Source organism: Pleurodeles waltl, chromosome 6, assembly GCF_031143425.1.
Source record: "Pleurodeles waltl isolate 20211129_DDA chromosome 6, aPleWal1.hap1.20221129, whole genome shotgun sequence".
Lineage (NCBI taxonomy): Eukaryota > Metazoa > Chordata > Amphibia > Caudata > Salamandridae > Pleurodeles > Pleurodeles waltl.
In genome coordinates, this window is record NC_090445.1 from 985,742,208 (window position 1) to 985,756,394 (window position 14,187).

Consider the following 14,187-nt stretch of genomic DNA (forward strand, 5'->3'; position numbering starts at 1 on the left):
TATTTGTTTATCCCAGTGTTTTTTTAGAACCCTCTGCTGCTTGCTTGGTAGAATCCTTATTGGATGTACCTTGTAATTCTGGTTTACTTGTTCTTTCCCCCAGACAATTCGGACCTATACTAGAATAGGTCTCAGCGATAATCTTTAGCAGCTCGTGCTCCTGATGCTGTACTGGAACACCCCGGAGCCTCTTGCATACTGCTAATGCTACTGCTTCCCCTTTAAGCTTACTTAATATGATCAGATGTACTACGGCAAAATTGTCCATTAATTGCATTCCCAGATCTAGGGCGGCGCAGCCCCATATTCATTTTGAATTTGCTTTAAAATTTTCGGAAGATTCGCAAGTTTCTGTGTACCATGGGCCAGATGTAGGTAGGTAGATTTTTGCGACTTGCAATTTGCGAGTCACAGCGACTCGCAAATTGCAACTCACAAAACGAAATGCAGAAAGGTGTCTCGGACACCTTCTGCGACTCGCTATGGGGTCGCAAAGACCCACCTCATGTATATTAATGAGGTGGGTCGCAGGGATGGTGGCTTGCTGTAGACAGCAGACCACCATGTCCGTGACTGCTTTTTGAATAAAGCAGTTTTTTCTTTCTTTTTGCAGCCCATTTTCCTTAAAGGAAAACGAGCTGCAAAAAGAAAAAATTCCGAAACCATTTGGTTTCGGTTTTTTCAGAGTAATATTTTTATTGGCATTCACAAAGGGGAAGGGGTCCCATGGGACCCCTTCCCTTTTGCGAATGAGTTACCATCCACTTCAAATGGATGGTAACTGCGAGTTGGTTTGCGACCGCATTCGCGGTCCCAAAGCAACTCTGCATGGCGATGCTAGTAGCAAATAGGAAGGGAACACCCCTTCCTATTTGCGAGTCGCAGCCTCAAATTGTGAGTTGGTACCGACTCGCAATTTGCGGTTGTGCATCGTGTTAGGCCTTTTGCGCCTCGGAAACTGCGTTTTTCGCAGTTTGCGAGGCGCAAAAGGCTTGCTACATCTGGCCCCATGTGCGGTAGTGTATAGTGCAACAAACACTGCACCTCAAGTTGTCCATTGAGGGAACCATTCCAAATGGCAAGCACATAGTGAGAATTCTATGTTTTTGGGGTCCCGTATGGGGAAATACTGCTTCCAAGGTGCTAATTTTTTGTGCTTACCAAAACGGAATCTCTTCGTTTGGTGTATACTTTACCCATAACTTAATGCACAGTAGCAGGATTAATACCCACTGTGGCCGTATGTGGTTGCGCTGAGTAGCCCTTGCTGGGGACTTATTCTAAATCCGCATTACAAATTGTGTTAATCATCAATATACTTCTAATAAATTAGTATGTAGGTGGCGTACGTCTGCCACTGCCATTGTACCTATGTTAGGATGTGGTATATAGTAGCCAATACTGGGCTTGTAGGTCTGTCATTACTTAAAGGACCTTGTCTAACATTTTGTGGAACATGGGGTAGGGCGCCATTAAGCCAGTTTTGGTATTCTTCATAAAATAGTGGTATTTCTAAATACGCATTTGGTCTGTAATGTGTGGGTGCATTTGCTGGAGTGTGGTGACAAAATGTGTGTGTATTCCCATCTGCTGCTCGAAAAGTGGCCCAAGAACAAAATATTTCTGTTCTGTATGCGAAGTGAGCCTCAACGACAAATGTAACCGCTTCTCCCTCATCTGTGAGGCCATTATTTAATAAATGTGTTGTGAGAGGCAGTCTCATGTTTGCTGCAATTAAGACTCTGTTTTGGTCCATCATTTTTTTAAATGGAATTGGATTATTCAGAGATAGGAACACCATTTGGGGAATCCTTTAAAGAGTTCAAGCTTGAACAACCTACAGCATCAACTAGATACTACCTATCTAGCTGTGGCGTATATTCCCTAATGCCGCAGAGGTCTCTGTATCAGGTAGTTAGGGTGCTTTTACACTAAATGAGACAGAGATACTTGGGAGATCTGTCTGATCAGTACCTAACCAACATTGCTGACACCATGTCATATACTCCCGTTATAATAACAAGACTGATGGATGTTGGGCAGCAGCACCACTAAGTATGGGGGACTCAGTCTGATCCCACACCGTGAGACAGCTGTTGGTCTAACCGCTCCAGCTAGATGGCAGCACCTCACCAATACCAAGGCAAGAGTGATTTGTGGCCGCCTATAGCATGACAGTCAGACTCCTCAGGGAAGTTGTGGTGGAACGGATCGTATTCCTTTCTCTCAGTTCTACAAGTCTCATACATGCAAAGACAAAGAGATGCTGGATCTTGGTTCACTATATATATTTTATTGAAACAACTGTCTTCTACGTAAAAAGGCAAGAATGGCAATTGTGAGGATAATGAACCACAGTGTTATTGCAGCAGTGACCAGGAAAGTGAAACACAAGAAGAGTCCCACCATATTGTCACAATAGTGTACCTAATATCCCTACCTACCCTACTAAGTTTCTACATGAGAGCAAGTAGCAGTGGTAGCCCTAATCCACCCTTCTGGTGCCGGGAAGAAAGCCCAACCCCCATAGCTATGTTCAAAGGTGAAGAAGAGGTCTGTTAGTCTGCTGGTAGTCCTCCCACATAGAGGAAGAGGAACCAAAAGGTTTCAGTAGAAACTGCTATGACACGCAGCATGAGATGGCGAGATGGCTAGAATGTCCCCTCTACTCTGGTGTGAGCAGTGTGATGTTTTATAGCATATCTGTTATTCTAAGAACTGCCATGATGTGACAACACATATTTTTCTGTGTAAGGTACACAGTGTACTCTTTTGACAGGCAATACCCAATAAATTTTGTATACAGCCTTGGGTTCAACACAGGATGAAAATGTCGAGCAAAGAAATGAATGACAAATTCTGCATGGAAGGGCAACTAATAAAAGAATGAAAACATCTTCACTAAAATGAAGCTTTGCTAAAATAATAAAAGTAGTAAAAGCGAAATGTAACTAGGTGATAGGGCACAGCCCTCGGGTCCAGGACTAAATAATGTACCAGAGTAAATGCTAAAATAACCTCATGACAGAGGGTTCTCCCGGCAAAGCTGTGATGCCCTTTCACTCTAGTCAACACCCCGCATCGTCTGGGGTGGTGCAGATAGTAGTTTTGTCACTCTACATAATCCAGAGCATTGCTGGGAATTGGAGGGTGTATTTGATGTTGTGTTCCCGAAGGATTCATTTTACTGCCATGAAGGAAGACCTCTGCCCCTCGAGGGTTTGTTTCGGGAATATATTAACTCAAGAGTTCTCTACCTTCCACGGGCCTCTGGCTCAGGTGACCTGTAGGATATGGTCCCTATCCCTGTAGTTGAATAGGCATGCAACCACCGGTGTGGAGGAGTTCCTTGGGGAGTGGTCTACCTGGCAGTCTGAGGGAGTACTCGACAGAGAAAATGATGGAGTGCTTTCCCTGCAGGATGGTCATGAAGAACCAATCTTCGATGCAAAGCTCCATGCTGTAAACCTCTGCACATTCCTTAAGGCCCCAAATCTGTATATTATTGTGTCGGGATATGCCTTCCATGTTGTCTGCACGACGACGTAGATATGCCACTTCATCCTGTAGGGACTTGATGTCTGCACTGTTTTTTTGTGACCGATGGGCCAAAGGATTCTAGGGTAGGTTCAGTGGAGTCAACACCCTCCTTCAGTTTCTTATGATTCTCTTTTATAAGGCCCATGTCAATCTTCAGAGCATCAATTTTGGGTTCCAGGGTGCATTTGATATCTAGCACATCAGAGAGGATCTAGTCAAATTTGCATGAGTGTGCTGCTAAAGTGGTCTCCCGTGACCTATCCAGAATGCGTATTTGTTCACCCTCTGTGCACTCCCCTGTGTGCCAGATGTGGCCGCCATCATTTTGTCTGGCTTAGAATGAAGTGATAGGGAATGCCATTTGGGGGATACTGCAGTGCTGTACTTTGTATCAATGGTTCCGTGTAGACCGAGGTGCATCGCAGTGCATAAGTCTGAGCAGCACACAGGTTAAATACTCCTCTCCTGCGCTCCACTGCTGTGTTTCAAGGTAGTGTGGAGTCCTGGTGATGCAAGAGGGTGGGGTTGACTGCACAGCGACTGACCCCTTAGTCATTTGTGCAAGACTTGGGGCCTGGGTATTCATAGGATAAGTGTTTGGACCCTGAGTTCCCCTATGCAGTGGAAGTCCTAGTTAAGCAGGATTCAAGACTACCATTACAGCATTCAAGGGGAAAGGTGTCCTCTGGTAGAGGGATCGTGCAGCAGGAGAGGCCCCATTTCACGTTAGTGAGGGGGGAAGAAGCAGGGACTCAGAGCTGCTGTACTGGGTCTCTTTTGGCACTCACTCACCCGAACCAGGAGGAGCTGGGAGGGCAATTTCTTCTCTGTTCTAGGGGGCCACCATGTAGCAGGCCAGACAGGAGCCGTTGTGGTTAAGGTGCCTCTCACGCGGCTTAGTCCTGCCCGATCTTAAGCAGCTGCCGTAGCCGAGGCAGCAGCAGCCACAACTCTCTTTACTTGTGTGGGTTCATCCACAGGGTTGGTGCAGTGGGGGGTGAAGTCCCCAGCCGTTTTGCCTCCATGCTGGTCCACTGCAGATCGGGCATATTTGCCCATCAGGCCCACATCAGCAGACCACAACCCTCATTTCCCGGCCATCAGGTCCACGCATCCAGGAAGAGCACAACTGTTTGAATACCCCCTCCAGGCTTGCCAAAGTGCTTCGGGGGACATTGGAGGTAGTGAGGAAGATGGCAGCAATATCTCTGGATACTTTATTGGGGGCTGAGAGCCGAGGTGCTCTTTTCTAAGTGGCTTGCATGGTCACCATCTTGGCCACGCCCCCTTTACTTTATTGGAGGCCAAGGGCCACTGAGTTCTTTACTAACTGGCATGCGTGGTTGCCATTTTGACTTTTGTCACACCTTATGACATTCTAGGCTTTACTAAGACTGAGGAGGAACATATTGTTGTGCTGGAAAGAGTGTTCAGGATTTTGGAAGAGTGTGGCATGATTGTAAAAATGGACAAATGTAATTTTGTGGCACAGCAAATTGAATACCTGGGTCACACTATTTCAGGAACTGGGATAAGACCGAAGGACTGCAATGTAGAGGCTATTAGAAATAATCCCCTACCATGGACAATTACTCTCTAAGGTCCTTCCTAGGTCTTTGCAAATATTATACCCGTTTTGTACCTTGTTATGCCCTCTTAGTGCTACTTTGCACTCTCTTCTCAAAAAAGGAGCGAAATTCATATGGTTAACCAGGCATCTGAGAATGTTAAGGATTTAGTTGTCAAAGCACCTATTTTGAGACCATATAGGCCAAGTGGAAGGCCTTTTGTTACAGTAGATGCCAGCCTGAAAGGCATAGGGGAAGTTTTTTAGACAATGGGTTGATGGCAGAGAAAATACTGTAGCCTTTGCTTCTAGAACACAAACTGAAGCAGAGGCAAACTACAGAACTATTGAAAGAAAAGTGATTGCCTGTGTGTGGGCAGTGGACAAATGTAAAACATATATCTGGGGTACTCCCTTTCATTTACACACTGACTACAAACCTCTTGTTAACCTCTTGAATGCTGATGAACTTGGCCAAGCATCTTGCTCTCCAAACCTCAAGAATTGAAGTATAAAACAAGTATGTACTAGGAGGTAAGAACTATCGTGCAGACTGCTTGTCATGCTTACCTTTAGCTGTGTCTGATGACTTAAAGGGAAATGATGAAGAAAGTGTTATGGCTTGGTGTAATTACAGAGGAAGAGTTGATGTCTGCCACTGGACAAGATGACACTTTATAGAACGTTTTCCATTACCTAAAGGTTGGCTGGCCACCTGGAAAATCCTTGCCAGGAGAATTGAGATTCTTTGTACAAATTTCAGCTGAACTATCATGTGAGAGCCAAATTTGTAGATGTATTTGTAACAATGTATGTGTTCCACCTATTAGTTTGTGGTAACGTATTACGTCAAAGGTGCATGCTGGTCACCTAGGTATTTCAGCAACTTGCATGAAATTGAAACAATATTTCTGGTGGCCAGGCTTACACAAAACTGTTTCAGCTCTAATTGAAAAATGTCCACAATGCATTGTTTAGGATAAGCATTTGAAAAACACTAATAAACCTTTGTTTCCAGTGCCACTCCCTGCAGAACCATGGATTAAAGTTGCTATGGAAATTTCGTGCCCTTTTAACCTATTACCTAAAGAATAGAGATTCTTAATAGTACTAGTTGACAATTTTTCAAAATGGATTTACTATGATTCTGTAGACTCACCTAGTACTAAGTCAGTCATTGACCTTTTAAAGAAAGTTTTTTCGGATTGAAGGAAACCCATAATTCATTGTGACAGACAATGGGATGCACTTTGTTTAAAAAAAAAGTCTAATTTCATGACTAGTTTAGATATTACCCATTTACAAGTTGCACTATATAGTCATTGTCCAATAGACTAGTTGAGAGAGCAAACCACATTCTGAAAGAGGGCATTCAAATTGTTCATTCTTCTAACTTGGATGTAGCAACGTTTTGAAGATAATACTTGAGCATAATCAGCCACTCCTCACTCAACCACTGAAGTCTCTCCTTTCAAGAGCTTACATGGTAGAAAAGCTAGAACCAAACTTATACCAGGATGGTTAGAAACTACTACTGGGTAAAATACTGGGGTACTACTAATGATTGCACTTTCAGATAAAAGGTGTTATCAAAACAAAACAAACAAAAGCAATTCTATGATTTTAAGAAAAATTTACATAATGTTTGGGCCCATCTTAACAATTAGGTTTTGGTTAAGAATCCTAACAGAGTTTTGAAAGGAGAATCTATATTTGCTTCTCGCGTCAAAGTAATTAAAACAAGCACAGCTTCTGTTTTGCTGTAATGTAATGGGTGGTAGAACGGAGACAGCATAGTCCCCATATCTAATGCTCAGACTGAAATGTATTCAAACAGGTGCCAGGTTAATAACTCAAACAATTGCATGCTAACTACTAATGTATGTCATTCAGTGAGTAATTTCAAACCTACCTCTGTAGTATCTCGCAGGCATATGGAAAGTTCTGCTGATCATTCAGTTCCTGTCATTGTGCACCAGCTAACCATGAACAAATGTCTGAAATCTCCCAGTGCTAGATCTTAGAATTCAAGACCTGTGTGATTGCCAGTTATACTTTAAGACTTTGAGTTATATTGAGTTTTCTAATATGTAATTCTATCTTTATCTGTATAATGGCAATGTTCTTTTCTTATTTGAATTTCATTCATATGAGTATATACTCTTGTTTAATGTTCAAGATTCTTATTTTCTGTATACGGGAGGGGGAGATATAGGGGGTCATTCCGACCCTGGCGGTCCATGACCGCCAGGGCCGAGGACCACGGAAGCACCGCCAACAGGCTGGCGGTGCTTCCAGGGCCATTCTGACCGCGGCGGTAAAGCCGCGGTCAGAAAAGCGGAACCGGTGGTTTCCCGGCAGTTTTCCCCTGGCCCAGGGAATCCTCCATTGCGGCGCTGCTTGCAGCGCCGCCATGGGGATTCCGACCCCCTTTCCGCCACCCTGTTTCTGGCGGTTTTCCCTGTTTCTGGCGGTTTTCACCGCCAGAAACAGGATGGCGGGAACGGGTGTCGTGGGGCCCCTGGGGGCCCCTGCACTGCCCATGCCAGTGGCATGGGCAGTGCAGGGGCCCCCTAACAGGGCCCCATAAAGATTTTCACTGTCTGCTTTGCAGACAGTGAAAATCGCGACGGGTGCCACTGCACCCGTCGCACCCCTGCAACTCCGCCGGCTCCATTCGGAGCCGGCTTCCTTGTTGCAGGGTCTTTCCCGCTGGGCCGGCGGGAAAGTCGGAATGACCCTCGCGGTCTTCCGACGGGGTTACTTTGGCGGGCGGCCTCCGCCGCCCGCCAAAGTCGGAATGACCCCCATAGTATGTTATGCTAATTTTGTACATGTAGCATGATGTACATATTGTGTAATATTTGATGCGCATTCATCATAATGTCATTTCAGTGGTTATTGCCTGGCGGTCCTGTGAGCTGGCCAGATGTCCTCAGGTTGTGGGCTTGCTAACTGCTTAAGAAAAAAAGGAAGAAACACTATTTTGCACAAACCTTTATCTCCAGGATATTTTGTGGTGTTTTACCTGTCTTCAATGCTTCAGCTACATAGTGATGACTGCACAGGGTGGCTCCTTCATAATGGTGGAGGGACGTTGCCCCCTGGCTAAGAGCCAGAGGATGAAAAATAAAACCAAAGCTTACTATTGTCTTATTTTTCACCTGCTGGCTCAGCCAGCAGTGCAGGGAGGTCGATGCTAGGCCACAGGAGTGGGGAGGTGGGAGCACCATCTCAGGCCGGCCAAACACACATGCGCACCTAGGTTTCTCCAACCCGGCTGTGTTGAACTGGGCTGGAGAAACTGTACAGACCCAGCGGCAGTGCCTGAGCGGCAGTCCAAGCCGCTCAGACGAGTCCTGATGCTGCTTTCATGCTAGGTTTATCATGAAAGCAGCACCAGGATTCCTGTGGAGCCTGAGCTGGTGTCCCAGTGAATGCTGGGACACCAGAAAAGGAGGGAGGCGGAAGGAGGTGGTGGCGGCGAGGAGAACAGTAAGGGGGTCATTCTGACCCCGGCGGTCTAAGACCGCCGGGGCCAGGGTCGGCGGGAGCACCGCCGACAGGCCGGCGGTGCCCCGCAGGGCATTCTGACCGCGGCGGTTCGGCCGTGGTCAGAAGAGGCAAACCGGCGGTCTCCCGCCGGTTTACCGCTGCCCTTAGAATCCCCCATGGCGGCGCAGCTTGCTGCGCCACCATGGGGGATTCTGACACCCCCTACCGCCATCCTGTTCCTGGCGGTTCGCCCGCCAGGAACAGGATGGCGGTAGGGGGTGCCGCGGGGCCCCTGGGGGCCCCTGCCGTGCCCATGCCAATGGCATGGGCACGGCAGGGGCCCCTGTAAGAGGGCCCCGCAAAGTATTTCAGTGTCTGCTAAGCAGACACTGAAATACGCGACGGGTGCAACTGCACCCGTCGCACCCCTGCAACTACGCCGGCTCAATTCTGAGCCGGCGTCCTCGTTGCAGGGGCATTTCCTCTGGGCCGGCGGGCGCTCTTTTGGAGAGCGCCCGCCGGCCCAGAGGAAATGTCTGAATGGCCGCCGCGGTCTTTTGACCGCGGTGCGGTCATTCAGCGGCGGTACCCTGGCGGACGGCCTCCGCCGTCCGCCAGGGTCAGAATGAGGCCCTAAGTGTTTTTTTTTGTTTCCCCGGTCTCCTTCATCCCCCTCAACCTCCACCTTGACATTCCCGGCGGGCGCTGCTGTGACTGTGTATTTTGGACTCGAGGCCAGGAGGCTGAAAATTATTCTATGTTACAAGTGAAAGCAGGTGCTGAACTGTTGCATGTGTAAAGTGCCATGTGCCCACGAAATTTATCTGGCTCCCATCAGTTTAAGTGATAAAATGTATCTGGCTCCCATCAGTTAAAGTTGGGTTTCCCTGAGATTTACCTGCTGACACTTTTCTGTTAGCAGGAAATAATAACAATTCCTTACTTTTTATAGCATGAAATTCCGCACTTCTGATTCTAAGCATGTCAGATAACAGGCAATACTTTTTAACCTCAACTCACTCACAAGGATGAAAGTCTGACTTTGGGCCTCATTACGAGTTTGGCGGATTACAACCCTGGCGGTCAGACCACTAGGAGACTGCTGCCACCGCTGGGATCACGGATCCCAACAGGGTGGCTGTCGTCAGCCATGGCAGTGCCACGGCACCACCACCATAGTGATCACAAGTCCACTTTCCTCCAGCCTTTCCATTATGGTTTCACCGCCATGGAAAGGCTGGCAGAAAGCCAGTGCTGGGGGCCACAAGGGGGCCCCTGCACAGCCCATGCTTATGGTATGGGCAGTGCAGGGGACCCTATGCCAGCACATTCAGAATAAGCACTGTCTGCTCTGCAGACAGTGCGCATTCTGAGGGTGCTGTTGTCCAGCGGCATTGGCAACACAAGTCCAATACTGTGACACTGTTTCTGCCAGGCTGACGGGGGGAAACGTCGTAATACAATGTTTCTGCCAGTCAGCTCGGTGGAAACATCTTAATTCAATGGGGTGAGGCCGCCAGGATGACGGCAGCCTCAGCCAGGGGGGTTTCACGGTTTGATGGTTGGACCGCCAAACTCATAATGAGCCCTTTTATCTTGCCCGGACCCACACGCATGGCATTCAAATCACCACATTTGTCAGAAGCACTGGTGCACCAAAGGCCCATGCAGCCCTTTGGTGCGGGGAGGCTCTGTGCTTCAGGGGTCCCCCTCAGCACAGCACACTGTGCACGTGGAGAATGCTTCTGACTGGGTCCAAGAGGGAGGGCCGGGTTCCCCCCCTCCCTACTGGGAGGCCCTCCCCACTTTACAGGGGGCCCCCCTTCAACTTTCATTATGTTGCTGGTCAGAAGCGAGAATTCAGCTCACAGGCCTATCCTGATGGCAAGCCCAGCCCCAATTGCGAGAACCTATGAAAAGTAATAAACTGGTAAAACTGTGCGCTATTGCTAAGTGTCATTTCTAAAGAGTATACTGGGAAATTCCAATTATCCCAAAGGAAAGAAAAATTCGGGAGACTATAACGTGCAGAAGTGCATTTGCATTAAAATCGATTCGCTCAGTAGATGTGCTTCATCATAAAATATACTCGTTCTATAGATGCATCTAAAACTGATGTTTTTCATATGAAGCAAATTTGATGACTTTGTAGTCTAATGTTACTACAACTGGCAATTTAAAACCATTGCGCATATGTTACCTCACAAAATTCTTTCAAATCGGATTTATATTCGCCATATGCTCACCAACTGGGTCTCCAAGGTAACCAATCGTGGCCTGTAAAAAACTGCAAGGGATTACACTTTTGTATTCAGTTCAGTCTAAGTATAGAATTGAATATTTTAAGACCTCCCCATTTTTTAGCACATCTCCCTGGATATGATATTTATTTAGGAATTAAGTATTTGTGTCTGTTACTGCAGTTTTAACAAGTGGTTCGAGAAATAATCTCTTTGGAATATCTACTAACATCTGGTTATCTTTTAAGAAGTTTTCATGCTGCTAAATTACAATAACTTTGGAGATTGTTTTGAGTGTAATTGGCTGTGAAAAGTGTGCATAATTCTTTGAAATGGATTGCTGCAAGCTGTCCATAAGTAACGCTGAGATTGCAAAGCAGTACTGTAACCTGTCTGAGCTCTCTGTCAGGGCAGAATATTTTTGTTAAGCATTCTAGGTCTCTGAGTATTTTTACAGCCTTGAATTACATATCAATTGTATATCCCTGTTTGGGGTGCCTCTAGCTGTACAAATCAGGATTCTCTTGTGGAAACGCATATCACGCTTTGTTCTAAACACATATTCAAATTACAACCTAATGCTTTTTACCTATTTCATCGTACCAAGGGCAGTGCTTAATTTGTTGTAAAAAAAAACCTCCCCAGGAGGCCACAGCAGCTTGCACCACCTGTAGCCACTGCCAGCTTTGCCAATGGCAACCCTACACAACTACTAACCATCACACTGCGCCAAGTGTGACAATTCAGACTGAGGTCTCCGATGCTATAAAAATAACTTGGGCGAGAGGTATTAGTTGCTCTTAATGTATATTGAATTAACCAGCTGTTGTTCTGCTCATCTCTAAGTTATACACACAGAACCAGAGCATGGCAGCTGTCACACGTGCCAGTGTTGACAATTAAGTGCCGTAAATTAAGTGTAACTGTACTATCATTCTTCCTTTACCAAATTAAAGTTTGGTAATAGCCTTAAGCTCGGTGAGTTGTTAATGTCTGACTCTCATTCAACCTCATGACTAAAATTGCACTTCTTTGCTTGCGTGTGAGACAACGCACTCTTTTCTATTGAAATCTGTGCACACACATCAGTTTGCGTGATTGTGAAGCTACACTTCTACCATACCCCAAACCCATCTTTGTTGGCGGCCTTTCAGGGAACATGGTTGACAGGGTATTGGATGGTTTGGCCTACGTTAGGAGTGAGGTGCATGAGGTTTGAAGACATGCTTCAAATGTATTGCAGCAAATGTGAGGACGGTTCGGTGGATGTAGAAGTATCCATCAGGATAGCGGAGGACATTCCCTCTGCCATCCTGAGGGAATGCTGCCGGTCAGAATTAAAGATGACCACCAGCCTTTCCGTCATCACAATACATTGAAAGGAACTACGTCATTGTGTTTCCTTCCAACGTGCTAAAAATTTAGGGGCTGATATAAGAGTCCCTAGTGTCTCCTTGCGCCACATTAGCGTAATCTTTTTATGCTCATGTGGCCCAACAAGGCCAAAATTGCTGCACCAAACGTACAAAGTGGTGCAATGCATGCATTGCGCCACTTTGTATGCTTTGTGCTACATTATGCCTGCACCAGGCATAATGTATGCAAAGGGGCGTTCCGCCGTTGGGGGAGCTGAAAAAATGGCACAAAGAAATCTAAAAAATATCTTTGCGTCATTTATTTTGGCATTTTTAACTCCTGCTCAGAGGGGGCGTTAAAAGGAGGCATGCCATTGTTTTAAATGAGCCTTAACCGTCAACATTTTTTATACTAATCCAGCAAAGCTTCAAACTAGCGTAAAAAATGTTGATGCTAGTTCCCCTAACTACTGCCATGGTGCACTGTATCTTAGATACGGCGCACAATGGGTGGTGTTAGGGGGGTGCAAAAGGGCACAAAAATTATTTCTTAAAAGTGGGCCTTAGTGTGGGTCCACCATCTGTTTCGACATTCGTACACCAAACTATTGACAATTTTTTTGTTTGGTGTGACAACTTTGCAAGGAGCAATCTACATGCTTCATCTAGCAAGCCTACACATATCATGGGAATTACAAATCTAGAAACCCTACAATGCAAAATTGTTGTTTGCCAAAATGCTTTGCTAGACTTGGACACACATGGCCACATTGCTGACTGTAATATGTACTTTTAATTGGAGAGTACCAGCACTTCTCAGAAACAAGCAGGTACTCTGACATAGAGTACCTGCACTTTAATTTTTCCATTTCAAGCACTGGGGTAAAGGATGAGTAAAACTAACCTTGCTAATCTGTAACTGGGTAACGCCAGCCAGCAAATGTGAGAACAGCACATAATTGGGACACATGAGACAGATGAATATGTGTCACTAGGACACCCGGTTTTGACCAGGAGTCTGCTCTTGTAAATAATTAGCTCCACAGAAGTGAAACAAGACTATATAACTCTCATGGTGTGTGATGCAACTTTCTCATGGGACACCACTCTACTGTTTTGTGTCATGCTCTGAGATCCCAGTACTCAGAAAACAAAAGCTGATAGTGAGCTAAACACACGTTAACAGAATTGTGCTGCATATGAGTTACAATTTAAATGCCAATTGGACATCTCAGGATGTTTAATGTGTCCTATAAAGAGCTGTGCGTAACCTGGTGTAAGAAATTTGGTTTCTGGTTGAGGGGGGTGAAACCCTACTCAAGCAGCAACCACAATTCTTGTTGGGTGAAGTCACAAGCAATCCTTAAATTAGCCTGTGCTTAACCCTTTGGTAACTTGGCACAAAAGCAGTGAGGCTTAACTTATAGGCAATGGGAAGTACCTATGGAGCACTTCAAAAAGTAATGAAGAGAAACACAGCACAAGAAAAATCCTCCACCAATTTAGAAAAAAACAGAGAAAAATGTAATAAAGATTTAAGACTTAAACAACAAAAGTCCAATCAGTAGAACCAGGTTATGCAATTTTGTCGATTTAAGTGAAAATAGCACAAAGAAGCTCAAAGTACCAACAGTAGATATCTGGTTGAGAGGGTGCTGTACCCAGACTAAGTCATAGGTTTAGGCTGACTGCAATGGAATGTGGGCCTAGTTAAGCCTGCAGAATGAGAGTACCTTAAATCCTGGTTGCGGACTGATGCAGACTTTTGCGTTGAGACAGCATCACACAGTAGCCATTTGTAGGAACTGTGAGGCTGTGATGCAAGGTTCAGAAACATTGTCAATGAGGCCATAGACAACAAGATTGTGATTCAAAGTCCTGCGCTGAGATGCATCACACACTTGCTGGTTCTGAGGAAGCTGTTGGGCTTGCAATGTGGAGTCCTGCGCCTTTGTTCAGGATGCCATCACTGACGGGTTTGCGATGTGAA